General features: G+C 45.7%; 1 protein-coding gene and 1 pseudogene across 4 annotated transcripts in view; one reads left to right on the plus strand and one right to left on the minus strand.

Moving 5' to 3' along the window:
- The first annotated feature begins 562 nt into the window (after window positions 1–562).
- MAPRE3 (microtubule associated protein RP/EB family member 3) overlaps window positions 563–19,811 on the plus strand; it is a 39,489-nt gene continuing 20,240 nt past the window's right edge. The window contains exons 1-2 of one of the 3 annotated variants that reach the window (XM_081157006.1): window positions 563–678; window positions 801–905. The gene's annotated coding sequence lies outside the window, so the exon portion shown is untranslated. Of the gene's footprint in view, window positions 679–800; window positions 906–3,196; window positions 3,601–19,811 lie in introns of those variants that run through there. The other 2 variants (XM_081157007.1, XM_081157008.1) reach the window with 2 other exon arrangements.
- LOC308566382 (large ribosomal subunit protein uL23 pseudogene) lies at window positions 17,664–18,143 on the minus strand (annotated as a pseudogene). The gene has a single exon. The product of its transcript is annotated as a large ribosomal subunit protein uL23 pseudogene (transcript).

Below are 19,811 nucleotides of genomic sequence, written 5' to 3' on the forward strand. Positions count from 1 at the left end.
GAAACTGTTCTGGTACATGGAGTTGGCGAGAAGACAAGGGTTAGGATCACAGTCGGGTTTTTCTTGGATAGTGATGCCATTAACAACAATAAGGAATCTGGGAAAGGTAGGTTTGGGGGGAAAGGGTAAGTAAGTTTTAGCTCACTGAGTTTGAAGTGCCCGTGGGACATAGGGTTGGAGAAATCTAGAAGGCAATTACATGTACAGGTCTGACGGTTGGAAGAACTGATTGGGATGGAGAGCCAGATCCAGAAGTCGTGGGAACAGTCGTGGAGTATGAATAGAGGTAGAGACCAAAGAGAGGGAATCATCACTAAGGGCAGACTTAGGGAGCCAGGGAGACTGGAACACAGAATGGGAAAGGTCAGGGCACCCGTGGCTCCCTGGCGAATGGCCAATTCCAGGGCTGGGGCAGGGAAGGGACAAGATGAGCCTGGAACATTTTGTGCCAGGAAACCGGAAATGTTTACAGAATGATGGGGACAAATCCAAAGGTCACAGGAGCTTGAAGTCTCTTTCACTGGCCAAATCTGTGACAAATTGAGCATCGAAACAATCATAGGGAAGGATTATAACAACACTGTAATAAATAAATGGCCATGAGTCCAAGCTCTAAACCAGGACCTGGCAGCAATGTGTCTGGCTGGGTTTTACAATTGCTGCGAACCAGTAACTGCTGTGTGTGCCTTCTGTTTGTCTCCTTTTTGAAATGAAGATGTCTGTAGCAATTATCCTATGTCTGTGCCACTAGTACACGTGAGGTTTGTATGGGACAAATGATGTGTCTCTTTACTCCACAGGTCTTCAGATCAAGAAGACTGGTACTCAAGGAGTTCAAGGAACTGGACCTGAGGAGCCCTATCCACCCTGGGACCTGAGTGAGATGATGAAATCCTGGACTTCAAGTTGGTGTTATTATGGGACAAGACTTGAGGGAGGAAATGAGTGTATTTTACATTGAGTGGGGTGTGAACTGATGTCATCAGAGGGTAGGATGTGGCAGATCGTATTTTCCAAAGATGATGTCAACAATATCTCTCACCCACATGCTCTTCTTATTAAGTGACCTGGACATTCCTCCCATTGAGAGGTGGGATCTATGTTCCCTCCCCTTGATATTAAGCAGATTTTGTGATTTTTCTCAACTGATAGGATATGGCAGAATGGATGTCTGAAGCTAAGATATAAAAAGGGATGGCAGAACCACCCAGCTGAGCTTTTCCTAAATTCCCATCCCACTGAAACGGAGGTAATGAAATGGTTGTTGTTTATAAACCACTAAGTTGGAGTGATTTATTTTGTAGCAATAGATAACCTGCACATGGCAAAATGTTAACACGTGGAGAACCTAGGTGATGGAATGGTCCTCTATCCCATTTGTGTGATGACTGGGTGGGGCTCTGAGAATCGTAGTCTCTTCTTGGGATTCCTCACGGTAGTTTACGCCAAGTCTATACCTACAACCATGGAGCTGAGCTGGAACCTCAGAATGGACAAAGTAAACTGAGTCTGAAATTTTCCCATGTCTTTGTAGCACCCAGACAACCTGTAGATACTGTTAGGAACACCTTCAGCTCTCCAGCTCTGTGGCTAAGAAGAAGTGTAGCCTGGGTTTTCACTCTCCTAACCCCTTGATTTGTCCTGGGAATTGTTCTCTACAAGGAACCCTCTCTCCTTTCTGAGAGTTGCCTTGGATGGAGGAGAGGGTCTTGGGTCAGCATATGCTGTGTCCCTCTTTTTTTACTCTATTTGTAATCAGTTGCCTTCTTCTTCTCCCCTGAGAAAATGGGCTCAGTCAGAGCCCATTGACACCAATAGCCCTGGGATGGAATCTCTGGGAGCTAGGCAGGGAGACATGGTAAAGAAAGCTATCCTATGAATTTTTACTTCTGAGTCATTCAAAGAGAATGCAGCATCTCCAGCATTTCAACAAGCCCAGCAAAACCCAGTGAGGTTCACCAAGAGGGCTGGGTTAGGGGACGACAGAATGGTGAGGTGTGAAGAGCTTACTGATTAGAGAGGGTGGCAGGGGTCATGGAAGAGATCAGTACCCAGTGAGGAAATTTACTTTAGTGGAAACATTTGGGGAAGCGTAGAAGGGAGACTAGCTAGAGGTGAGGATTCAGGAAACAGGATGCCAGAGTCTCAATTAATAGATGACCAGAGTTTGAGCACCAAGATGGAGCGCTAAGGGAGTGAGAGAGCTATAATAGTAGTAGTACTTAAAGATTAAATACATGTAAAGATCATAAAGAAAATGTTTATTGAGACTCTGGGGCAGTTAGGTCAGAGAAAGTGAGGAAGAATGGAAATCTTTTTTTTTCTTTTTACCTTTTGACCCTCTTCACCCATTTCTTTGGGGCCAAAGAAAATCTTTGAAGAATCTTTGAAGAAAATCATTGTCTTCACTTGATTCAATTGCACAAACACTTATTTGAACTCCACAGTGTGTTCCATTCTGCGCCTAGATGCTGAAGGAGCTGATAGGACAGAATTCCTGCCCACAAGGGGCACACACTCTGATTAGGGAGACAGACATGTAAACCAACAGCAATACTATAGAATGTGGGTACAGAGGTGACCTCAAGACATCCATGGAAGTTAAGGCTGAGGCAGAAGTCATCTGCACAAAGAACCAGAAAGGGGGTGAGCAGAGTGGAACCCCGGGCAGGGCACTGAAAGACAATACGGCAACAGTAGGCATGGACAGGAAGGGGGGATCTAAAACTGGGGGGATACATAAAAACAGACTTGGAATAGGAAATTCGGGAACACCATTGGACATATCAAGCAGGGAGCTAGTTATGAGGAGCTAGAATCTGAACCAGATAGTGGGCAAAATGAAAAAAACAAGAATTGTTTACAAATGCATTGGGAGAGAACAATAAGGTTATTAAAACTTAAGGGATATGTGTATAGACGATTTTCTTAGCTCGATTTAGGGATTAGAGTAACAGGCTGTGGTTGAAAGCCATAGAACAAGAGTGGCGATAAAACCCAGCCTTGGCTTTCCTGTTGTTGAAAGAAAAGAAATATTTTCCACTTTTTCCTTCGCAGTAGCTGTGAGACAAGAATCCGTCATCGGGCTACTATGGAATCAGGTGTAAATGGTTGTTCCTTCTGTGATTAGTTAGACCGAGTGAAGGAATTGTTACCCTGTTGCTAAGGAAAAAGGAAGGGGCTGTTTCCGGTTGCTATGGTGACAAGGTAGGAGCGTTCCCTCGGTACCGCGGTAAATGTATGGTGCTGATTCGTGTCCTTGTTGCTATGGCAATCCGGAGGGACTGTTCTCGGCGCCCCCACCGCCCGCCGCCGTTGCTAAGACAAGGTGGAAGCAGGGGCTGTCCTTCCCTCGCCGCCCGGTTGCCTTGGAGATGGCGGGTGCCCTGGCCCCGCCCCTCTCGGACTGACAGCGGTGGCCGCATCGCGCCTGCGCAGTGCTCTCTTCCCCCGCAGTCTCTGTGCGTTGAAGCCCGAGACCTCGGCGGCCTCTGCTAGGACCCTCCGCCCGGGAGCCGCCGGCCGGAGCCGCAGCCTCAGCCGCAGCGCCCGCCGCCGCCCGTCCCCTCCCGCCGCCTCCGCCGGACCGCCTCGCGCACTGTGAGTCGGGGCCGAGGCGACGGACGCCGTGGGGCTGAGTCAGCGGGAGGCCCGGGCCCGGGCTGGGGGAGGGGAACGCGGCTGCCCCCCTCGCCTCCCCATCGTTGCCCCCGCCCCCCAACCGCGTCTAACCCCCGCCCGCCTCCCTCCCTCCTTCGTCCCTCCCCGGCTCCCCGCGGCCACAGCGGTCGGGCCTCCGCGAGCCACTCCCCCTCCCCTCCCCTCCCCTCCCCTCGCCCCAGACCCCCCTCGGGGGTCCTTCCCCGCCGGGTGCGGCGCTACAGCACCTCCGCCCGGCGCTGATTTCCCCCCCGAACTGCCTCCCGTCCGCCCTCGTTCCTTCTCCTTACTCCTCTCGGGCCTGACATCGCCGGCCTCGGGTTTTCCCCAGCGCTATGCCAGAAAAAGAGTGACAAGGGAGAGAGCGAGGGGGCTGGGGGAGGGGGGACAGTCCGCCTGCCCTAACCGTGGGGCCGCGGGTGTTTTACCCACGCGCTCCTGCCCTGGCTGCTGTGGGAAGTAGGTCTGGACAGTTCTAACTGCCTGCGAAGAGCTTGTGGGGCTTTCGGAATAGGTTTTGCTGAGAAGGGTTTGGCCCCGTCGTGATCAGCGGCTGTTTCGTGAACACCCGCGGGTGCGAGGTGGCCCTGCCTGGGCTGGGCATTGCCGTGGCCGCCGTGGCGAGCGCTGGAGGTGGTGAGGGAGGGGGAAGGCTGCGTGTGGGAGCCGAAGTTCCTCGCTTCCGGTGTGTTGTTGTGAATAAGCATCTTGCAGTCCTCTTTAAAATGTGTGTGTGTGTGTGTGTGTGTGTGTGTGTGTGTGTGTGGTACAACCCTGGTATATGGCGAGGTTTGGAAACAGGCCTTACATCACCCAGAGCAAGTGCTTACTATTTGTGTGTTGAGGGGTTGTGGCAGGACTTGATGTCCGACGCCTGTGGGTTTCATGTGGTAACCAGTTGGGTAATAGTGAGTTTTAACATAACATGTGCAGACTGGAGAGGAACTGAGGTTTCTCCATGGTATAGATCCGAGGCCTGTACCCCTGGCCTCCTGCAGCTGTGAGTGTTTATGGGGGCTGTCACCTGATAGGGGTTCTAGCATATTTGGACGATTCCCTGGGTTATGTTTGCTATCCATCCACCTGCCCATCTTGCATTCCCTGGTTTTGGGATAGAGGAAGATCCCAAACTGTTTTCTTTTTCCGGCAGAACTTGAGCTGAAGTCAGAGTTGTTGCCCACAGCCAGAAGCTCTCTTAACAAACGTGCCTCAACTCGAGAGCTCCTAACTACTGTGTGTGCACCTCATTCCCAAATTCCTTTCTTTCTTTTTTTTCTGGCTCCCAGATTTCAGTGTACTGTTAGAAAATGTGTGTAAATATCAGCCAGTTAAACTGTATGTGAAACTTTGGTTTTTTTACTCCAGGCTGCAAAAGAAGTAGGTGGTTCACTCCTAAATATCATGCTGAAGGACCCACTAATTTGGAGTTTCTGGAATTGAAAACAGTAAGAAATAACGATTTTGCTCCTTGACTTTGCTCAATCATTGCCTATTGGCAGCCTCCTCAGAGCCACTCCCCACCCCCATGCCCATCAGATTAGTTTACAGCAGCAAAGACGGCTGTCGCCCTAGTTTTAAACATAGAGATGGAGTTCAGGAAAACTACAGCCCCCATGCAGCAGTGCAGTTTCTTCTGTTTCGAATGCCAGTGTGGGGTTTGGCGGGATGCACCTGCCTGCGGGGCGATGGGAACTGTGGGGCCTGAGAGTTGCATTCTTTCTGTGTGGTCCTCTCTGTGTCACATAGCTCATCGAAATACCCGGGCAGGGCAGGAGCAGACAGCTGTGCTGGAGAGCTGCTCCTCCTGGGTTGAGTGTATTTTGGGAATCAGCGATATTACTGGGATGGAGGGTTGTGAATTAAGAAGCAAGAAAATGTGTCAAGGCTAGATAGATCAGGGGGGTGTGAGTAAAATGTTCCCTTTCCAGTTTGCTGTGGGATAGTACATTTTCAGAGCATCACAGGGTTTTTTATATGGGTTTATTTGCCTTTGAAATCCATACCAGTGTTTTATGAGATAATGATGGATTGCCTTTTAAACTGCTACTGTTGGAAAACAGGACTAATATACTTGTGTCTTACACATTGCCTACCCAGTTGAGTTGTTGCTGAATGTAATTGTTAAGATCAGGGAGAGGGACATTATTTGATCCAAGTTAGACCTAAATCTATATAATCTATGTTGTGGTTTTGTAGCACTGTATTTCCTTGATTCCAAGACATACCAGCAATTTACCAACACCTTTTAGGTAAAATAACAACACTACCAGGTCAAAATATACAGGGTGTCCCAAAAAATGTATGCACACTTTGTATACACACTTTAACAGCCAATAGCTCAAGTTGGAAAATGAAATATATTTTAATAAACACCATCTTTATAATTCGGTGTGTGTATACATTTTTTTTTGGATACCCTATGTATGTTGTTCTAAGGTGCATCCTAATTTCAGGAACATGAAAACAGCTAGTAAGTGGCAAGACTTGAAGGAGGGATTTGTGTGTCTTAGGACTAAGAAAGAATGATATTTATAATATTCCTGGGTGTGTGATGATGTCTTACTTAGCATCCTGAGAATGCATTCTGAGGACGGATTTCCTCAAGTCCTTCCCCCAAGCCATGTATCTGAGATGACTGGCTGGAGTTAGGCATGGTGGTTGGCTCCTGAACAGAGGAAAGTTCCTATATGGTAATCCAACCCACGGCTTTAATATGGTACCCTCCAGAAGCTGAGTGAACTACCTGGAAGCAAATATTTTATGAGTTATACCTGAATTTAGCCAAGTAACATCTTTCAGAAGCCAAACAGAAAATATAATTTTTGTAAACCAGGATGCATCTGCCCTGATTTGTTTACAGACACATTTGTAAAGATCCCAAGACACATGTCCTCCTCCCTTAGGCTGTCAGAAGTGGAGGGGACTTCAGATGGTATAGTGAAGTGAATTGCCCAAGGTCACCCAACTAATGTAGCAAGTACATGAAAACATTGTAAACTGTGTATGCCATGCAAATAAACACTGGTGATTATTATGGCTGAGTCAGGATTAGAACCCAGATTTCCAGACTAGAGCTGTTCTACAATACCACATTGCTTCATCCCTCATGTTTAATATTCCAGAGGGTTTTAATAAAAATAATTAGTCATCTGTAATTAGCCCTGCAGACAAGGGCTTGTTATATTGTCTGAGATGTTGCAAAGCCAGGCAAAATTCAGTGTTGCACTGTCTAATTAAATATTTATTCTTGCCACCTTAAAAATAATAATTTTTCCTTACACATTTCAACTTCAGGAAGATTGTTCTTTTTTAAATTTCCACCATCTAACATAAAGCAAATATGAAGGTGGGTGTTTGAAGTCTTCTCAACTTCCTATCTGTGAGACTGCTGTATTCCAGAAAGCAAGGCAGAGAGGGCTGAAAGAGGGCGAGAGGAGGAGGAAGCTGGATTCTCTTCCAGCCCCCGGGGAGCCAGAGGGACTTCTAATCCAACCTTGGGAAAGTGAGGCAGCCTGGCCTCTAGAAGAAGACAGATCTGAGTTCAAATCCCAGTCCTGCACTTCCTGGCTGTGTGGCCTTGGGCAAGTTGTGGAATCTCTGAGTGTTGATTTCCTCACCTGCAGTCCTGGAAATAACTGTTCTACATGGTGAGTGTGAGGATAAATGAAAGTATATAGAGTACCTGCTTAATAAGAGATAGCAATCATTACTTTATATTACTGAAGTATAAAATAAAAACTAATGCTTTCAAAAATTTATTGACTTTAATCCATCTTGGACCCTCAATTCAGCAGCCCCCATCTCCTGGCAGCTCTCTCCATGTGCTTGACATGCACAGAGAAAAGATTTGTCCTGTGAAGTCCTGGCACTTGCAGTGTTATTTCAACTGCCAAAATAGAAGTATATGAAATGCCCCTTTGTCTCCATGTGTTCAGCTGACCTGGTTATCTGAAAGACTGGCAGGGCAGGAGCAGTTGACTAGGAGAGCACAGATTTGATGTGTTTGTTGTGTGTGTTGTGGGGGCGGTTGGTCCTCCAATTGGGGAGGCCGGTCTGGGGAGTGATCTTAATTTGAAATGGAAAAGCTGCTGAGCTCTTGCTTGTGAGTAAAGCTCACATGTCCTGCACTTATTTCCTCTACTATTAGAGGAGTCGCTTTAATCTGTGACTTTGCTCAGATCAGCTTCTACATCCAGATCTGGAGGGCCAGGGACAGGAGCTATCCATCTTCGGAGGGAAACCTCCTCGCTAGTGAGCAGAGGTAAAGGGAGGTCATTTTGGATGGCAGCAATTCCAGATGGGCTCAAGGCAGACTACCAAGTAATTAAGGAGCCAGGGCCATTCGGATGGGAGAACACAAATGAATTTAAATTCCTGTAAATTTCATGAGGGAAGAAAATACCCAGGAATAGCATCCAAAGACTGAAAAAAAACCACACAGTAGTGTTTACCTCTGAGAAGTGGGATTTGGTTCTGGAAGAGGGAAAAAGAGACTCAAAGGACAGTTTACTTTATATATGCTTCTAGATCTGAATTATTACTAGAATCCTGTATGCTTTTGCTATTTAATGAGACCAATAGAATTGGTAGTGGTTGTTTCTCAGTAAATACATTTTGGTACAAAAGAAGCAGTCGCCTTTACTTGGAGCCTTCAATGCATGGGCAGAGAGGTTAAACTGCTTTCTTTGAGCAGGCCATGCCAGTTTGCATCAAACCAGGCTCCTAAGTGGTGGCAGGACTCTCCAATGTGGCTGCTTCCCTGGTGGCCCAACATACATCACTGACCTCCTACCTCACCACCTCTTCGTAGTCTTCTCATTTCCTTCTTGAGAAAGTCCCCTCCTCTTGACCAGTGGAAGTAATCGTTACTATTCTAATAAGCTAATTTAATTTTCACTGTTGATGGAAATGACATCAGACCATATGAGCATGTGGTCTTTATGAAAAATCCATGCCTGTTACTTAACATAAAGAGGGCTTGAAGTTTCCCTAGCCAGTTTGACTCAGTGGTTAGAGTGTTGGCCCGCAGACTGAAGGGTTCAATTCTGGCCTAGGGCACATAACTCCATTGCAGGCTTTATCCCCAGCCCGGTCAGGGCACATGAGGGAGGCAACCAATCGATGATCACATCGATGTTTCTCTCTCTCTGAGCGCTTCCACTCTCTCTGAAAAGCAATAGAAAAAAATATCCTCGGGTAGAGATTTAAAAAAAAAAGGAAAGAAAGAGGGCTTGAATTTTAAAGGAATCCCAGCTGAAATGCTGACACATTCTGTTATGGTGGCTATTTCAGATCTGACCTGGCAGATAGAGCACACCTTTCACACAGAGGTTTATTAAGTGCTTCTCTTAAGAATTACTGATAAACTATGGCAACTTGAATAACTTTGAGCTTTTTAATCACCTTATATGTTGTTAAGTTGGTTTCCTAGCCAGACGTCCTGTTTATTATAGAAAGATGACACACCTATCATTTGGACACGTGCTCCCTTACCCAGGAATTAGGATGGGTTATGCTGAGTAATCCACATTCCATCACCCAGTCTTCCCTTTGGCCAAGAGTACAAATGTGTGTGACAGTTGGCCAAGATAGGTGAGGCACCCTTTGGCCAGGGATGGTTTTTTCTCTCTGTAGAGTTGACTGGCCAATACTGGCCTAAGCCGTAGATACTGTTCTCACTAGCATTGTGTGGTACCAACTTGGCTAAACTAGCCAGGTGTCATTACCCAACTATTTAGCATAATATCAGTGTTTTGAGCTTTGGACATTTTATCTGCCTGAAGTAAATAAGGACTTGGCCTATCTGAAGTGTATTGACTCCATGTAAGATTTTTTTTGAACCTACTTTCTATATATAGGAGATACATACCACTGTGTAATATGTTTAAAATAACTGGGCAAGAAGCACGGCTTCAAGTCTGCTCAGTAATTTTGACAATACATATCAAAAGCCTTGAAAGAACACATGCCCTTAGACTGGAAGTTGTCTTTCCAGGAATATTTAGAAACCAGAGGTGTATATAAAAATATTTGTGTAAGGATTTTTACTAATGCAACATTATTAATAATATCAAACATTTAAAATAACCAAAAGGGTCAACAATTAGGTATTGGTTAGGTTCACCTAGATAAAATATTGCACAGGCATTAAAAATCCTTTAGAAAAATATTTATTGATATCAGAAACTTTTGATATAATCAATGAAAAAAGCAGGATGTAAAATAGTATGTTGAGAATACCATTTTTATAAAGAAAAGTATGAAAAGGTACTAGAAGAGCATATGCCAAATCATAAGTGATTATTAAGTAATGGGATTATAAGTGAATTTTTTTTTCATGGTGCTTTTAAGTGTTTTCCAAACTTTTCTGCATTAAGCAATTAGAACTTTTATTACAAATTTTTTTAACCAGTGATTTTAAAATGACTCTGTGTAGTACAGCAATCTCTAAGAAAATCACAAGGTATTTAATTTTTTTTTAATGTTTTTTATTGATTTCAGAGAGAGGAAGGGAGAGGGGAGAGAGATAGAAACATCAATGATGAGAGAGAGTCTGATTGGCTGCCTCCTGCATGGCCCCTACTGGAGGATTGAGCCTGAAACCTTGTTATGTGCCCTGACCCGGGAATCGAACTGTGACCTCCTGGTTCATAGGTCAACGCTCAAACACTGAGCCACACCCACCAGGCGGTATTTAATTTTTTCATGATTATTTTGTTTCACTATTGTCATGATTAATGATAAACACTTCTCAAAGGTGTTTCTTTAGCTACTTCATTTCCTTTTAGAGAGAGACCGTGCCTGACGTAGTATTGTGTGGCCTGGGACTTAAAAACAGCCTAAAAACTCCAAGTGAGATCTTGACTCAAATGAGATGTAAAAAAATTTATGAACACAAAGTGTCTTAAGATAGTTTATTTTGACTCTTAACTTTTGTTGTTTAAATTGATAGAATTTACCAGGTTTCAGTAAAACCGTGTGTTCCACAGGGCTGTTTTGAGTGGGCTTTTCTTCCCCATTTCTTCAGATTCTCTGGATTCCCAGTTCCCCAGTGTCTCAGGGGCTTTGAGACTTTCTTGTTTGGTGGTTGTGTACCTAGCTGAACCATCTATTTCAAAAGACTGTACCCAGGCCTGCTGCAGCCTCCCTCCTCCCTCCCTTTGCCCTTGGGTGTATTCTGACCAGCCATCAGCTCAGAGGCCCTTTTTCTTCCAGGGATAGACAAGGTTGGGTGCTTGCCAGTGGCCATCTGATGGGCAGAAGCCCTCTGCAGAGACAGGCTAGGCAGCTCCCTCTTTCCTACACCAGGTCCCTGGAGCTGCTGGTTGTAAAGAGAGTGACTGGCCTGGCAGCTGTCTCCTCGCCTCATCTTTCCCATCTAGTGGACTGAGACCTGCCTTCTACCAGTGGTGGAGTCTGCCCAGCACTGAGCGCTGGGGATCTGGGACTCGGAGTTGAGGGCCATATGGCCTGTCACACAGCTTGGCCTGTGCTGAGATAGATATTTGCTAAGCAGGATCTGCCTCTTCTTCCAAGTGGTTCTGACTACCCAGACACCTGTCCCGAGTAGGGTGGAGGCCTTCTCTGCCACCTGGGATTATTAATGAGTAAGTCTTTAGGTATGGCTGCTGGAGACTCTCCACCACTCTGGGAAAGTGATTGTCAGAGAAGCATTCATCTTCTCTTGAGGGTGTTATTACCCTGGTCACCTTGTAATTTAAATGGTGTTTCCTGACTGGTAAGAAATGAAATCTTAGCTGCTCTGAGTCAGCAAGATCCTAGTTGGACTAACGCGTGTTGTGCCATGTGAAAGGGGCAGGCCTTGGACCTCTGGATGAAATGAAATATCCTTTCCCATATGAGGAGTGTTTCACCGAAGGCTTATCTCCAGTGGTGTAATATGTACTGTGTAGCCAGACGTTTCTGCAGCACCAGACTCTTGGCAGTCAGCCACCACCATCCGCCCCCTTCCCTGCAGATTGTTGCCACATATCAGGGCCTCTGATTTAGTCTCTGATTTGTTCTGATGTTAGATAGGTAGTGTTCACAGCTGAAAGCTCCCAGCGTTGGCACCCTGTTCACACCTGTAAGTGACAGGACCGCTGCTAAGTACGGAGATGTGTTATGCTGGCCCCAAAATAGCAAGGTGCAGTGTTTTGAGACTTGATAAGACTTGTATTCCCCAGAAAGTATAGTTTCCAGGTCTATAGGTTATTCATATAAATTTGTATATTGTCTTCACAAGGCCTGTTCTAAGTATACTCTCAATAAGCACTCTCCAAGTCCTTCCTGTTTTGTTTTCTTAATCACTATGGGATGTAAAAGAAGTGCAATTCAACCGCTGTCCACGAGGAGACGGAAGTCTGGTTCGGAAGATAAGGCGGATGTGGGGAATAATTAGTGTATATGACATCAGATGTCAGTAATACATCCGTGGTGCTTTATTGTATATGACATAGTCTTTGCCCTTAAGAAACTCAGCTGACGTTCTGGCGAGTGAGTAGGACACCAAATGATATGTCATCACAACACAAGGGGATGGGAATTCCAGCAATGATGGGAAGGGGTGCCTTGGTAACCTAGAAGGAAGAGTGGCCCTGAGCCTGTGAGAGCCAGAAAGGCTCAGAGGGGGAGACACACTGGAGCTGAGGGTACAGGGTGATGCAGGATCCTGCCCACCAGAGGACAGATGAATGCCTAAGAGAGTTCAGGCAAAAGAAATGAAAAGAGCAGTGTATTGTGTGTCATTGGTACTATAGAATCTAATTCAAAAAGGATTCTGAGAGGAAAATAATCCTCGTGAACTGGAGTAATTGGAAAAGACATCACAAAGGAAGCAGAACCTGAGCTTTCCCTGAAAATTAGTAGACAGGACACCAGGGAGGGCTTTCCACGGGGCAAGGAGCAGCATCCCCAGAGGAAAGGCGGAAATGTGTGTGATGAGGACTGTAAGAAGGTCACCCTTACCAAGCTGAGTGTGTGAGCTGGTTTTAAGTTCAGAACAACACTGGTGACATTAACCAGAAGTTAGGAAGTTGAAGAGACAGTTTGGAGATGAGTTTAGTGTTAGACGTGGAGAACTAGAGGTAACAATTGGAGACATCTAAGTAGCTCAGTCACATAGAACCAGAAGCTGAGGGTGAGGTTGGGATGGAACTATAGGGAACTATAGACGTGGGAGTCAACGGCACAGGGGGGGTGGCTTCCCTGAAAAGGCATCTCTCCAGAGGTCTTGGGTACAGAATACAAAGACCAGAGATCCAAGTAATAAACTTTGAGAATTGTCCATAATTAGGGAAAAAAGGAAGAGATGTGGGGAAGTTAGGATGGTTTAGCACAAGGGAAGAGAAGATATTGAGAGCTTCAGTGCTACTGGTTTAACTAGACTTAAGGATTTATCTAGAATAAAATCATGATACCTGCTAACAGTCAGTCTAGTAAAAACACTGTAGATGGAAGCCAGATTGCACAGGGTTAAAGGAGAAATTGGATAGAGAGAAAATAGAGGCAGTGGGTGGTCACCAGACAACAGCAACAGGGAAGGGACGAAAAACAGTAACCAGAAGTAGTAGGGTCAAATTTCTTATTGTTATAAACAATTCTATTCATTATCGACAAACATACATAAAACTGTAATAAGCATGTAATTTTTTGTTTATATTTTTGTGTAGTAAAATGTGCTTCATCTGCAGATTTCTCTGTATCAACACAATTCATATATTTGTCACTCTCATTCCTTCTGTGGTATCCCATCAGACTGATACCAGAGTATGCTTAGGCATCAATCTAGTATTGGGCAATTGGGGTATTTCCAACATTTTGCAAGTGTCAGTATCTGCTCTGAACATCACTGTACAAGTTGCTTTTTTTCTTTTGTGGGTTATTTCTTCAGGATATATCCCACAAAGTGGAATTACAGAGGCAAAGGGTACACACAGTATTGTTGTTGCTTTTTATTGAGATGTAACAGACATATAGCGTTATGTGGGTTTCAGGTGTACAGCATAGTGATTCCATATTTGTAATGATCACCATAATAAGTCTAGTTAACATCCATCACCACATAGTTACCAACTTCTTTTTCTTGTGATGAGAACTTTTAGCAACTTTCAAATATATAATACAGTATTGCTAACTATGATGTATGTTATATCCATGATGTATGTTGTATAACCATAATGTACATTATATCCCCAGGACTTATTTATTTTATAACTGGAAGTTTATACCTTTTGACCACTTCACCTATTTCACCCAACCCCACTCCCAGCCCCAACCTCTGACAACCACCATTCTTTTCTCTTTCTATGAGTTTGGTTTTTGAGGGTTTGTGTTTTGGGGTTGATTGGTTAGTTTTAGATTCCACGTATAAGTGAGATCATATGGTATTTGTCTTTCTGTGACCTATTTCACTTAGCATAATACCCTCAAGGTCTATCTATGTTGTCATAAATGTCAAGATTTTCTTCTTTTTATGGCTGGATAATATTTATATATACATACATATATATGTATCACATCTTCTTTATTCACTCACCCATCAGTGATCACTTAGGTGTTTCTGTGTTGATGGTGATTAACAGGCTTATTTTACACTGTTCTCCTTGGTGATCCAACCAACTTACAGTTAGAGCAATGACTTGAAATGATTTCTGATAATAAGGAGAAAGGGACAGAAAGTTGAAGGAAATAATCCAGATGCAAAAAGAAAGGGAGCACACAGGAATGGTCTCGAGGACACAGGGAAGAGGTAACTTTGCCGGGGAGGGGAGGGGTCCCTTCCTCTGAGACTGTAGGAGTGGGTGTGGCCTTTCTACCCCTGACTTGCAGAGTGAAGTGCAGGGGCGATGACTGGAGTTCCTGCTAAGAAAAGACCTTTCCCACTTGCTGAGGTGGGGGGTGAGGTCTTGAAGGCCTGAATGAACCACTGTGAGAAATGAGCCTGGGCGTCCGCGAGATGAATAAAAGTCTTGTTGCGTGGGGGTGAGGGCTGAGATGGACCCATGAATTCATAATGGGCTAAGTCTCTGCAGTCCTCTGGCCTGGAGAAGCAGCAGTGAGTGATGGAGCGTCAGGATGGGGGGTTGGCTGGCATGTTTGGGGCAAGGTTCTTGAAGAGGCAGAATTTAACAAGGCAGCGAAGCAGCCGGCCCTGAGGTCAGGGTGGGGGGAAACGCTACAGGTCTAAGACAGGCGCTGGTGGTCGGGTCGGGCGAGGAGGGGCAGAGTGATTCAGTACAGGCTCCCGGGGGAACGGGAACGGAAGGCTGCTGTGGAACCTGAGGGAGCGCAGTGAGGAGCTTACTGACAGGACGATTCTAATTTAAACATTTGGGAGAGGCTTTCTTACTTTTAATTATTGACCTTTGTGTAATGTTTGGATGCTTTTTACATGGCCATGTATTACCAGTAACCTTTTTTAAACTAATAGCTAAAACCTGGGGAGTAGAGCTGCGCCTCAGGGTGTGGCTGGACTGCTGGGAGCTTGATGCAGGAGAAGTGAAGATGGAAGATGATCGGAGTCTGGCTGGAGCAGGGCTTAGAGCTGCGAGGTGTCTGCTATCAACAATAGCTGCCATGGTCACAGCTTTCACTGTGGAGCGCACCTAACCACCAGCCCTTGTCTACCTCACACCAGCAAGGCTAAAACCTGGCAAGGCTGACCTTCCCTAGGCCTGACTGGCACATTTTCAGTGTGCTGCTGTGGGGGGCTGGCTGTGTCCAGCTCTCTGACCAGGTGCCCTCCTGAGCCGTTCATTCCTCTCTGGCCCCTGTGAGCGAAGGTTCTTCCTCTAGGCGGACAGAGCCCCTGCCTGAGTGCGGTTTTGTGAGTGGAGTGTGGGTTCCATTTTGGCCTCGCTCGTCTCCTCCTTGGGCGCTGCGTGCCGTGTACAAGCTGAGGAGCTGTATCTAACAGCCCTGTTTCTCTCTTGCCTGTTTTGAAACTTGGCCTAAGGCCCGGGCCTCCTCTGACCCATCTCCTTCTCTGGTCCTCCTAGATCATCCACTTTGCCCCTGACCCTGACTGGCACCGTTGGTCGTGGCCTATATTTCACCTGCAGGATTCACGTTACCTTCGTGCTGCACAACTGGAGCATTTACACAGCTAACCACGCACAGCAGTCACAGGGGCTGGTAGCAGGGAACTGAGCAAGGTGGGAACACGTGGAAAGTCAGGTGCGGCATCAACGTGGGGAGGTGGAAAAGCCGGGGCTAATACCCTGCATTCTTTCCAGGCCCTTCGTCTGAGTCTAAACCTTGCCCGGGCATTTGTAAATGGCTTTTCATTAAAGCCAGGGCTAAGCAGGAGTCTGGCTCCCTGCCAGTCCCTGCCAGGAAGGAACAAATGGCTTACAGTGCAGGCCTCAAGCCAGGTGGGGTAGGAGCTAAGGTACATTGTTTTGCGTGAAGAATTTAATGGGCTCTTTGTAAACACAGCCTCCTGCCATGTTCTTTCTCTTTTCTCCTACTCAGGCTAGGTGAGAATAATTAGCCCTTGGCCCATAATTAGTAAAATGGAGGGGAAGACTACAACGGATAGGCTGCAGTACTTAAAAGAACCTTGAACTTGGAGTTTGGAGACTTGGGCTTGGAGTTATGTTGGACAAATCACATCTCTCCTTGATCCCCAGTTTCCTTTTCTATAAAATGAATTTTTGTGTATACTGTTCCCTCTGCCTGGAACATTCTTTCCTGGCCTTTTTGGGTGAACTCTTCTTAACCTCATATGTCTTGGCTTAATCGTACCATTTAGATAGATGTACTTCAGCCCTGAGCGAGGTTAAGACATGTTAGAACTCTTTTCTCCCCCTTGGAGAAAGATGTTGCCCCTTAAACTCAGACAGAGTCCCACCTGGGCCATCCTCCCAGTCCATGAGATGTTTTACAATAGTCTAGTTCTAGATTCTCTTCTGTGCATCTTTCTCCATGCGCAAACACTTAGCCAAGGGGGTTCTGACAGTGTAGATCCGAGTGGGTGAAGCCATTCTCATAGAAAGAACATGGCAGAAGTAGACTCGGGAAGCCCACACTTCAGGTGTGGCCCAGAAAAGTGCCATAACCACAGGGCAATCAACAGAATGACCTTAATGAGAGAGAGAACAAAGAAGGACTCCTCAGCTCAGAGAGTCCAAGTGGGAGAAAATATCCGTGTATTAGTTTCCTATTGCTGCTGTAACAAATCACCATGGGTTTAGTAGCTTAGAACAATACAGATCTGTCATAGTTCTGGAGGTCAGTAGTCCAAAATCCTTGTCAGTAGATATAGTGGCCTAATTCCCAGAACCTGTGAATATTATCTTATATGACAAAAAAAATGAATATTACCTTCTATGACAAAAGGTGTGATTAAGAATTTTAATAGGAGAGGCTTATCCTAGCTTATCTGGGTGAGCCCTAGTGCAGTCATGTGTATCCTTTTAAGAGGAAGGCAGAGGGAGTTTTGAGGGAGAAAAGGAAGAAACAGTGTGACCACAGAGGCAGCGACTGGAGTGATGTGGTCACAAGCACAGAATGCCTGGAGCCACCAGAAACTAGAAAAGACAATGAACAGATTACCCCTAGAACCTTCAGAGGGAGTGCAGTCCTGCTGACACCTTGATTTTGAACTTCTGGCCTCCGGGAACAGAGAGAGAATAAATTTCTATTGTGTTAAGTCACCCAATTTGTGGTAATTTGTTAAAGCAGCCACAGGAAACTAACACAGTGGGCTAAAATCCAGGTGTCAGCAAGGCTGTTTCTTCTGGAGGATCTAGGAGAAAATCTGTTTCCTTGCCTTTCCCAACTCCTGGAGGCTGCTTGCCGGCCTCGCTCGTGGTTCTGCATCACTCCACTCTCAGCTGCCATCATCACATGTTCTCTCTGACCCTCCTGCCCACCTGGATAATCCAGGATGTTTTTCCCATCACAAAATCTTTAATCTAATTACATCTTCAAAGCCCCTTTTACCTTTTTTTCCCCCAGTATAAAATTTTTATATTTAGAATTAGCCAACTAGACTCAGTTTAGATGATCCCAATCTTGTTGGCAACATCCAAAGCATCATAGTCAGGAGCCAGTGGAACGTATGCCTTCTTCTCTCCATCAGGCCTGATCAGGGTGTTGACCTTGGCCACGTCAATGTCATAGAGCTTCTTCACAGCCTGTTTCATCTTGTGCTTGTTGGCCTGGACATCCACACAGTGTATTACTGTCTTCTACCTTCTTCATGGGTGACTCGGTAGTTGGGGAATTCGGTGATGGCATAGTGGTCCTGCTGGTTTCTTCTTGGTGGGCTCTTCCAAGGATATTTAGGCTGCCTTCGGAGCCTCAGTGTCTTCAGCCATTGGAGGGTGGGTGGTGTGTGGATCTCCTTTTTTTTTATGGCTGGGGATGCCTGTCAGCACTACTTTCTTTTCCTTCAAAGCCTTTGCTTTGGCTTTGGCTTTGGCTTTGGCTTTGGGAGAGGCAGGGGCTTCCTTCTTTGCTCTTGGTGCCATCTTCGTAAAAAGCCCCCTTTACCTTTTAAGGTAACATATCCAGAGGTTCCAGGGATTGCAACCTGGACATTTTGGGGGGCCTGCCACAATCTGTACAATCCTAATGGGTGTGGATAGGAATGATGGATCTCTTCACATCCCCAAGCGTTCACATTAGATGCTAGTCGTTGAAGTAAGAAAGGCAGTACCAAAGGGAACACTTCGTAATGCAGAGGTAGGAAACAGGAGAAGCGTTACCCTCACAGGTTCTCCTAGGCCAAAAAGATAGAAGGGCCAAGGTCAGCTGTGCTAAAAAGGTGGAGGAATGAATGTGAGCTAGACAAGGTGACGTTCTCCCTTTAAGCTTTGAGATGATGATGGTGATGTACATGGGGTGGGAGGTCCTGTACAGCACTTCTCTTTGGTGCCTATCAGACACACTAAGCTGAATGCGCCTGTAAGGGCATCTCATGCAGCCATCAGTCATAAAGCTGGTGCCTGTGGAGACACAGTCCCCTGGGATGAACCAAAGGATGAGGCACAGAAAGTATACCGGGTAGTGGGATTAAAGGTAATGTGGCAAGTTCATTGTCCTGGGAGAGTTACAGGGCGCCTGGGAGATGTTATGGCTCCCATCATAAAAGATGGGAGTGGTTCATGGGGTTGCTGGTCAGAAGGGACAGTGAGAAGCTGAAGAGCTACCATTTGAAACATATTTCCATCAGGAGGTAAGAACTCAGGAGGGAGCAACAGAGTAATAGTTGTCCTTGAAGGCAGATGAAATTGCTTGAGGCAGTTTGAATCTGCATGAAGACCATCAAAGGCAGAGTTCCCTCCTGCATCTGCCTGGCTCTCTAGCTCCGGGAAATACGAATTTCTTCCTCAGAAGTAAATAAAACTTCCCACTTGAAGAGGATGGGAATGCATTAATTATTGATGTTTATTTTCATATTTACAGATGAAAGGCATGCTGACTTCAAAGAAGTAGAGTTGGGACTGGGAAAGAGAATTAATTCTCAACATTAAAATGATCTAGAAAACTCTCATGCCTATTTGGAAAAGTTTTTGATGGTTGAGTATAAAGTTGGAGAATTTTGAAAAGAGATTTGACAACCAATAAAGGGATCAGAGAAGAGTCCAGTAGGACAGAAATGTCCATGTTCCTAACCACTCAAACTCATTTCTAGGTCAAGGCGTTAGACAGAGGTGTCGTGCGTGCTTGTAAAACGTGAGATGTTAGAGTAAATGCTTTGGAACCTTGCCAAATAATTAATGGCTTAATTCTGCTTCAGCTCCTCTTTTCATAACACCAAGACCTGAAACTCCAATTAACGAGTTTCACTTTAAAGCAAGCAGCTTGTTGGACACTTGCTCTAGTTTAGCGGATAAAGCTCAAGGTAGGGGACAAAAAAGGACCCATCATCCTGGGGCCACCTCTCTTGACAATTCTACTCCCACATCCTAGGCAGGCAGGCCTGCTAGGGGGAGGCCAGGTTCTAACAGCCAAGGCCACTGTTACACGGTGTGTCTCCTGGCCTTACAGTCTGAGCAGCCACAGTGAGGTAGCACTAGTGTCTTTCACGGGACCAGCATCCTGCTTAGTGGAGGAGAGGCTCCTCCTGGACAGTTTTTAATGCAGGGACATTCCAGCATCTCAGCCATCTGTGGTGGTGTGAGATAGCATCTGTCCTAGTC

The sequence above is a fragment of the Miniopterus schreibersii genome (assembly GCF_964146895.1).
Source record: "Miniopterus schreibersii genome assembly, chromosome: 13".
NCBI classification, from domain to species: domain Eukaryota; kingdom Metazoa; phylum Chordata; class Mammalia; order Chiroptera; family Miniopteridae; genus Miniopterus; species Miniopterus schreibersii.